General features: G+C 35.0%; 1 long non-coding RNA gene across 1 annotated transcript in view; it reads right to left on the reverse strand.

Annotated features, from left to right (window-relative positions):
- Positions 1 to 3,518, reverse strand: part of LOC111473741 — a 30,197-nt gene extending 26,679 nt beyond the window's left edge. Inside the window, exons 1-2 of the long non-coding RNA XR_002715761.1 lie at positions 3,457 to 3,518; positions 2,368 to 2,370 (exon numbers count right to left, since the gene is read on the reverse strand). This is a non-coding gene — a long non-coding RNA (uncharacterized LOC111473741). The remainder of the gene's footprint in view (positions 1 to 2,367; positions 2,371 to 3,456) is intronic.
- Positions 3,519 to 9,020: the final 5,502 nt, after the last annotated feature.

Below are 9,020 nucleotides of genomic sequence, written 5' to 3' on the forward strand. Positions count from 1 at the left end.
GATTTAGGTAAATAAAGATGTTGCATCATGACAAACTATTTAACCAGACCATATTATTTTATGTATATCTAAATTTATGTAATTGTTTCTTGTTAATTTAGTCTTTTGATGGAATTTCAAAACATCATAAATTTGAAGAGTATAATATCCAACCTTAAAAATTCTAGATGAACAACATTTTCTATCTCAATTTAGGGAAAAAAAACAAAAAAAAAAAAATACAAGTTTTGATAAAATAATTGAGTTTGGCTATATAGGATATTTTGTTTTTTTATCCTTAAGAGTCCAATTACAAGCTCCTTTAGAAGGTGGTTAATTTTTGTTTTTGTATTCTNGCTCCTTTAGAAGGTGGTTACTTTTTGTTTTTGTTTTCTTTTTTTTTTTAGTTAATAAATATGTGGGTGGAGTGTTTGAATATTTAACCTCTTTGCAGATGCATGTGTGGTCTTGACTAGTTGAGCTACACACAAATTGATATTAAAGAATTTTTGTTAAATTGAACATTTTGACTATGGAATTGTATCAACTCTTATGGTTCTAATTTTTTTTCATCTTTTTCAATATGAATTTGTGCACACAATTTAGGGGAGCATATTCTTCCGTTGAAACAGGAATACAGCTAGGAATTCAGAGAGAATTTGTGGAGACGACATTGTTTTGGTGTAACTTTAGCAGCAATTATGGGAAGCTTTTGTTCGAGGTTTTTTAGCCAGAGAATGAACTTTGGCTTCAAGAACGATGCAACTATTGGCACTGCATTTGGCGTGCAGATAAGAAGGGTTTTTCTTTGTATAATGGTCAAACAAATGTGTACGAGCTCATACATCCATGGACTTCTTAGACAAAACCATCACCTTCGCCTTACTTCACATCAAATCCTTTCTTTTGTGTGAGAGTTGTGACATGCTTGCTGCAACATTACTCTAATAAAAAGTTTACTAATCGTTTTATATGGAAATTTTTAAGATAAAATACTCGTGTCAAAATATTCAATTAGAATAAGATATTGATGTGAACTTGAATATCATACTTTCCATCTTTTAGAAAAATATCGAGCACAAAAATGAAATAAATTTCAAAGTATATACACAAAAAATAAATGTATATTTGACAGAAAGGATGAAATTTTTACCCAAATCAAACTCAAAAAGATGGAATTCTTATATATTTTTCTTCACGTTCAATGCCAAGAAAATATGATAAATATGGTTAAGAGAACCATTTATAACACTGCCTTCATTTACCTGAGATAATTTATGCTAATTAAGGAGAAAATATCGAAAATGCAATGGTCTCCTTGTGGTTTTCTTTATTTTTTTAATTAAAATTAGCACAACTTTGTTTTTCATCAAAATCAAAAATAGTAAATAAAAAAGAATTGATATTTATAACTATGCTAACACATAGGGATATCCAAACTCAACATTCTTATACCATTTAATATTTTGCATGGATATTAACGATAAATTACCTTCCCAAAGAGGATTAAGAGATTGCTCAACCCAAGTTTTTTTTTGGGTGTATAATGAACAAAAACCCAAATGGCTATGCATCCATAAAAGAGGGAATGATCACTTTTAACACCCTAAAGTGTTAACCCAAAACATACATCAAGTTCTTACTAGCGTTACATCATATCATAACCTACTAAACAAGGTTAGATTGCGTACCTGGTCGCGGCGAGGCATGTCGTCAAGCTGAGTCATAGAGGTGTACGACTCTCTATCCTAGGAAAAGTCTATAGAATCAAAAACCCGACTACTCTGATACCAATCTGTCAGGACCTGACTTTCAAGGCTTCAAAAGACCGAATCGTAACTGAAAAGACGAAATCGAAAACAAATAAAAAAAAAATAAAATAGAAGGTAAAAATCCGGAAAAATTTAAAACAAGAAAAGGAAATCAAGGACACCAAAATTAAATATAAAATCAAAATCAAATGTTACAAATAGGAATTGCAAATATAAAATGAAATACAAAAGACTCCAAATATGAAAACGGACGAAGGACTCTAAAAGACCGACAAGGGACTAACGCTCTAGAACGACACCCCTCTGTGACAGTGCAGCTCTCGAACATCTTCTCGTATCGACTGGTACCTGAAAAAAAAAAAAATGAAGGAAAGGGGTAAGTATAAAAATATACTCATTAACCAACCTACTTGTAGGCTCTTTTCGCATCCTTATCTTAGTGGGTATACACGGTCTTATCTCTGGATTCTAGTGAGTGCAAATCATGCTCCACCTCTCTTTTCTGTATCTTGGGAGGTTTGCCTATCTTATGCAATGAAATGATTAGTGTCCTGAGGTGAAGCGCGATCTCATAAGTAATCTGAGGGGATCATATGGCTGGATCTGAATACATGACTCTCTCTGAATATCATCCATGGAGGTTAGTTGACGACCCTTACATGGGACCATACATCCACTAAATGGGGTGCGACCCCCTGTGTGTCGGTCAGCTACTGAGTTATACTACGTGGCTCCATGTCCCCTGCTCAGGGACGGGTTTCTACTGCCCAAGAAACCTGTTCAGAAGACCCTTTAGCTATCACCACTAGGTCTGGGCACCTTTCACACTTCCCTATCCGGATCTGCCAAGCTCAATGATCTCCGTACCGAAGCTCTGTCTCGACGGTACGGTATTGGAGAAGAGAGGGAAGTGGAGGTTCTGATGACACTATCCACACTACTAAACTCTAGCGGGCTACCTACAGTTACCGTAGTGACCTACTATTCTTTCTAGGGTGGAACTTGGTGTCTTAGACTTGGATTCATGCATCTTTAGGATTCTCGTGCAAGGTCTCACAAACCTATCAGGTTTCAAATTCTAGGCTCTGGATCCGCCGGTAATCGTTTCGCAGGTCCAAATGCACGGTATTCTAGAGGTCCCCCAATCTAGGGTCTCATCTAGCCTACTTAGTCACAAATACCCTAATCTAAGCTCATAATTTCTTCCTGTTCATCAAGAAAGATAACACAAGCCATCATCATGCATAGGAGTTAACATGCAGCAGTTCATGCAATATTAACAAACATGCTCAACGGGAAGATAACGTCCACCTTTACCTGGAGCGCAGATTTCACAATTTTTCCATCCTCCTCATGCATACATACTTTATCAGAATCTTAATCAAAACAGATTTAATAAATATTTCATATCTAGCTTTCCTTAATCATTTTATTTTCACAGTTTCCATACTAATATGCTAGGTCCGGCTAGCTAATTTTATGGGTGGTAGCATGCATGCATGTTCCTAGCGGTTCCTACAAGTACTGCTCGTGGGAATTCAAATGGCTACTTACATGGTTGACGTGTGCCTTCCCAAGCTCGAATCATTTACCGGAAAAGGTTCCAAAAATTATGGAATTTCCTTGATAGGTTCTAATTCACATAAAAATAGGATCAGAGTTGAAATCGAGGCAAAAAACAAGCAAACGGAGGTCGAACGGTCACTCACGCGCCTACACGCGCGCTGACACGCTCTGGAGGGTGTACTACGCGTGACTTCTCACGCAGTCGCAGGCCAGCGACCGGTCGGGCCAGTTCGAGTGGTTCGGACTCAGGCCGACCCGATTGCACGGCGCCTGATGCGCTTCTTCAGCCCGCGGTCGCCACGTGTCGCTCGTCGATCCTGCAGCGCTCCTCCGTACGTCGGCCGACATGTGGTGGCGATTCCTCCTCTCTCTTCTTGCGTTTTTTTCCAATTTTCCAGAAACGTGAGTTTTGGTGTTTTCGATCCATTTTCTCCTGATTTTTATATCTTCCAATCCATAATCCGAATCAACAAGTTCTCTTCACGAGTATTATAGATGTCATATTCTATTTCTACAATATATTTTTCTTTTTTTGGTAATCACAGGTCTTATTATTTGAGTTCGAATTTGGGGAAAAACACGAGTTCTTACCGAAAATAACGTTTTCTTGAAACTCCAATTTTCGTCCAGAAACTTCAAAAGACCTGTGTGAATCTTATTTTAGTTACATACCTCAAAAACTCTAGATCTAATGCTCATGAAATTTCTTAGATCTAGATAAAATCGAAACACGAAGTTTAGAATCTTACTTTGTCCGTTCTTAGATTTTTTTGCTGGAATGAGTGGATCCACCACCCAAACTTCTTTTCTAGCACCGAGAGGAGTATTGCTTCGAAGTTTCTTACCTTGGATTAGATCTCCAACAACAATTTGTCTTCTCTACTATTCCTCTCTCCCAAACCCTAACTTCTTCTCGTTTCTCCTTTCTCCTTTCTCTCTCTCTTTTTCTTTTCTTTCTTTTTCTCCTCTTTTTAGAGCCCAAACAACTGGACCCTTTCTAAGAGACCCTTTCTAAGAAACCCTTTGTAAGAGACCCTTTTGCCCATATGTTGTTATTTTATTTATTTATTTATTTATAAAAAAATTCGAGTATTACTTCTTATCTATTTTTCTTTCTGTCTTATCTATTTTATTTTTATTTTCGGTTCAATGCGAAGAAAATATGATAAATATAGTCAAGAGAACCATTTATAACACTGGTTAATGTGCTTGAGATAATTTGTGCTAATTAAGGAGAAAATATAGAAAATCAAACAGTCTCATTTGTGGTTTCCTTTATTTTTTTAATTAAAATTAGGACAGACTTGGTTTTTCATCTCAATCAAAAATAGCAAATAAAAAAGAATTGATATTTATAACTATGCAACACATAGGGATATCCAAACTCAAAACTCTCATAGCATTTAATCTTTTGCATGGATATTAACCTTAAATTACCTTCCCAAAGAGGATTAAGAGCTTGTTCCACACAACTTTTTTTTGTGTGTATAATGAACAAAAACCTAAATGGCTAAGCATCAACAAAAGAGCCTCGAGTATCTAAAGAAAAATTGAAGGATCCATTATTATTAATACACGTTTTGCAGGATCGAAGATACAAGCTATAGGGAGCAAAGGGCAAGAACCATGGAGCGAATGACAAGTGGCTATCTACAATTATCAAACAAACTAAGTTTTAAATGTTCATTGCAAGTCAAGAGATGACGTTTGAGCGAAAGCATTTTGGACAAGCATGCCCGATTCAACTAGAGCTTCACAATGAACTTTTGGCGTACGACTTTATTTTGGTGCAATTTTAATGGTTAGAATGGACATGCTTCATTTGAGGATTTTGGCCCGGGAACTAGTATTAGCTTTCTCCACGGTGTGACTTTAAAAACTGCATTTATGTAGCATTTGATGATGGATTTTACTTGAGAAATATTCCTTCGGGTATCTTTGAATTATACACCCTTGGGAAAAATGAAATAAAATCCCCGAACCACAAAAACCTGCTTTTTTATTCTTTTATGTTGGATTGCTCACCCATGTAGTAATTCAACATAGTGTTGTTGGGTTTCTTAATAGACCTAAGATTTTGTATATTTGAAATCTACAGTACTGAGAGGAATCTTTTGGGATATCAGAATTCTTTTAATGTTTATAATTTGGTCGGGTTTTGAGCTTCTAATTGCAATGACTCATACCCAAGATTCGAAATATGAATTTGGTACTTAATGGCCCTAGGATTCCCGTGACGATATGGTCAGGTTACTTACTCCTCGCTTCTAATAGTAAAAACTATGAACGCAAACCAACATGAGTCCTTCTAACACGTTTTGTCCTCAATCACGTGTTTGCTACAAAAATTCTCAAAAGGTCACCCATCATAAAATTGCTCTAGTTGAATTCGGAGTTCCTATAGTTGAAACACCAAAAAGGAAAGTGCACCTTTTTGATATAGGTAGTAACTTTCAATTCTTTTTAAGATTTTCTCATTCATCTATACTCTTGATTGCTTTCCTTCGAATGTCATCTTTACTCATTCATGTACTCTCTTTGTCCGAGACTAGAGGCCACCCCTATGATGATAGAGATAGATAGTTTCCTAAATAATGATTGTTTGTGTTTTCATTTGCATGGCCCCCTATAGTGGGGCCACTTACTTAGCATTCTTTGAAATACTCAAGCCGTGTGCCACATTATTTTTCAGATCAAGGCAAGGCGCACTTTTACGGAGGACGGTTGCTTCACGAGCAGAGACTATGACACGTGCATAGGGTAGATTCATATTTAAATTTCTAGGTTTAGGTTAGAATAGGTTGTTATGCATTTCATTGTTTTAAATTATTTTGTATTTCTCTTATTTTCTCTTAATTTCAGTATTTCGTATTTAAATACGTAAGGACATGGGTGTGTTTTCTAGAGAATAGTTGTTTTAAGCGTTTTTCGAAGTTTATGTAATAAATGATGGTTATGCGAATGTCATAGAAAAATAATAATAATAATAATAATAATAAAAAATAAATAAATAATAAATAAAGATATAAGCCAACAAAAATAATTATAAAAAAATATTTAAAATAATAATAATAAATAAATAAATAAACCAAAAAAAAAAAAATTCCTCACTCCTCTCCACTAACATCTCATCCCATCCCACAATTATCTCTCCTTAAGCCATCTTTAAGAAAACTGAAAAACAACAGATTGGAGTACAAAAATGAGAATGGTCTTTACCCAGTTGAGACTTTCTGTAGATTTACTTGAAGATAGATTTAATAAATAAAATATATATTAAATCTTCATTTTCTTTTATTTTTTTTAGAAATCATAGCCAATTATAGTTAGATGTTCATTAAATTATTACAATGGTTTAGCTTTGAGTTAGAAATTAAGTGTCAATCATTATACGAATTCTAGTAAATCTTAAATTATTACAATGGTTTAGCTCTGAGTTAGAAATTAAGTGTCAATCATTATACGAATTCTAGTAAATCTCACTAATATAAGATTAAATTTATATCAGTAGTCAAATGAATAGATTAAAAATAGAATGACCAAGAAAATTTGTGAACAGTAAACATAAGGAAAGATTTGGAAACAGGGATTCACTATAAATTTGTTATACATGAGAACAAAATTAAAAGGCAACATAGTAAATACAGATATAAAAAACAGTAAGCCTTAGAAATTAAAAACCACAAACTAAATATAGAGAGAAAGATAAATACATATGGGAGTAAAGCACAGAATAATTTGAAATAACTCTATCTATTTTTTTTATACTACAAGAACCATGGAAAATAAATTTTTTTAATAAAAATATAATTATAGAAAATCATTTCAAGACTTTTAACAATGTAACCGTGTAAATTAGAGAAATAATTTTATAGAATTCAAACTTGAAACTGATGTCATTGGCTCACATAGGTTGACTTGAATTTCAAAGGACAGAATCTAACTTTCATTAAATATATATTCGGGACAACAACTTAAGCTAACCAGGTAAGTGGTCTTACTATCGGCATGGTTATACTTGATGTTGACACGTGCCTGTGGTTCTGCACGTGTCATATATTCTGATATGTGTGAATTATCTGTGAATCAGTATGCTTATATTATGTTTATGTTATGTTATAATATGTGAATTGTATGATACTAATTGTGGTACGATGTGTTTAAGGATATGTTTGAGATTGGATACAAGAAGGATGCACAAAACAAAATGTAACGATAGGAGTAAGATACGTTCATGAAACGTTAAGGTTAAGTTACATACCGGAGTGCTATGGATAGGAGAGATTGATGAAAGAATATGGTTAGGATATGGGTAGACAGGGATAAGTTTGTGATAGATTGATAGAACGATAGCATTAGGGTAAGTTCCTGTGATGATATGACTAAGGTACGTTCACGTAACGATATGACTGTGATAGGTATAAGAACGTTTAGGCTACGATAAGTTAGGAACGATATGACCACGAAGTGTTTACGATATGACATGTTTATGAACAATATATTGTGATGTGAGGTGTTATGTTTAGATTTTTTTGTGTGACCACGAAGGTAATTGTTGAATGAATTGCACGTTATGAAATGACATGTTAAAAGCATGGAGTGTTATGTTATGTTTTCTAAATTGTATATATACAATATGTTATGAATGACATGCTATCACGATAAATGAAATGAAATGTAACCCCGTTAGGATTATGTATGATGCGTAAAGTTAAGAATGCGAAATGACATGTTAAGCATGGAAGATGATAGCAGGGTTATATTCATTAATGACAAAACTAGAAATGTTGGGGGCCTCATGCATTATGTGTGCTCATGCATTTAGGGGAATACCCCTATTCAATCACGAGGGTACAGACGCGTACATCCAATGGCAAGACAATGATTGTTATGTTTTACATACCGTTGTCGTGACGGTTACTAGTTCTAACGAGTGTTCGACCTAAGGAGCTTCCAGAGTATGCTCGCCCAAGGCAAGTGGCTCAGTGGTGTGTGAACCGACTAGTGAGCCCATACTCGCATGTATGGGTTGTGTGTAGAATATAGCCCAAATTACCCGTTAGTACAGTACCGTTAAAATAGATTAAAAGAATAGGTCCCGTCATTGCATTCACATGTTCTTGCATGGATATTAACCTTAAATTAAAACTCTCATAACATTTAATCTTTTGCATGGATATTAACCTTAAATTACCTTCCCAAAGAGGATTAAGAGCTTGTTCAACACAAGTTTTTTTTGGTATATAATGAACCAAAACCCTAGTGGAAATGGGCGAAAGTGAGTATGGATTTCATATCAGGATTGCCTAAGACTCGACGAGGTTTTAATGTGATCTGGGTCATTGTTGATAGACTCACAAAAATAGCTCACTTTATCCCGGGTAAAAGCACATTTCGAGTGGATCGATGGGCTCAGTTATACGTTCGAGAAATAGTTCGTTTGCATGGCGTGCCTACTTCCATTGTGTCTGATCGCGATGCTAGGTTTACCTCTCAGTTTTGGAATGGTTTACAGAAAGCCTTAGGCACCTAACTTCGTTTCAGTACGACATTCCATCCTCAGATAGATGGACAAACAAAGAGGTTGAATCAAGTATTAGAGGACATGCTCAGGGCGTGTGTAATGGATTTCGCTGGTTGTTCGGATGAACACCTACCCCTCATGGAGTTTTCCTATAACAACAATTATCAAGCAACGATTCA

This window comes from Cucurbita maxima, unplaced genomic scaffold, assembly GCF_002738345.1.
Source record: "Cucurbita maxima cultivar Rimu unplaced genomic scaffold, Cmax_1.0 Cma_Scf00153, whole genome shotgun sequence".
NCBI classification, from domain to species: domain Eukaryota; kingdom Viridiplantae; phylum Streptophyta; class Magnoliopsida; order Cucurbitales; family Cucurbitaceae; genus Cucurbita; species Cucurbita maxima.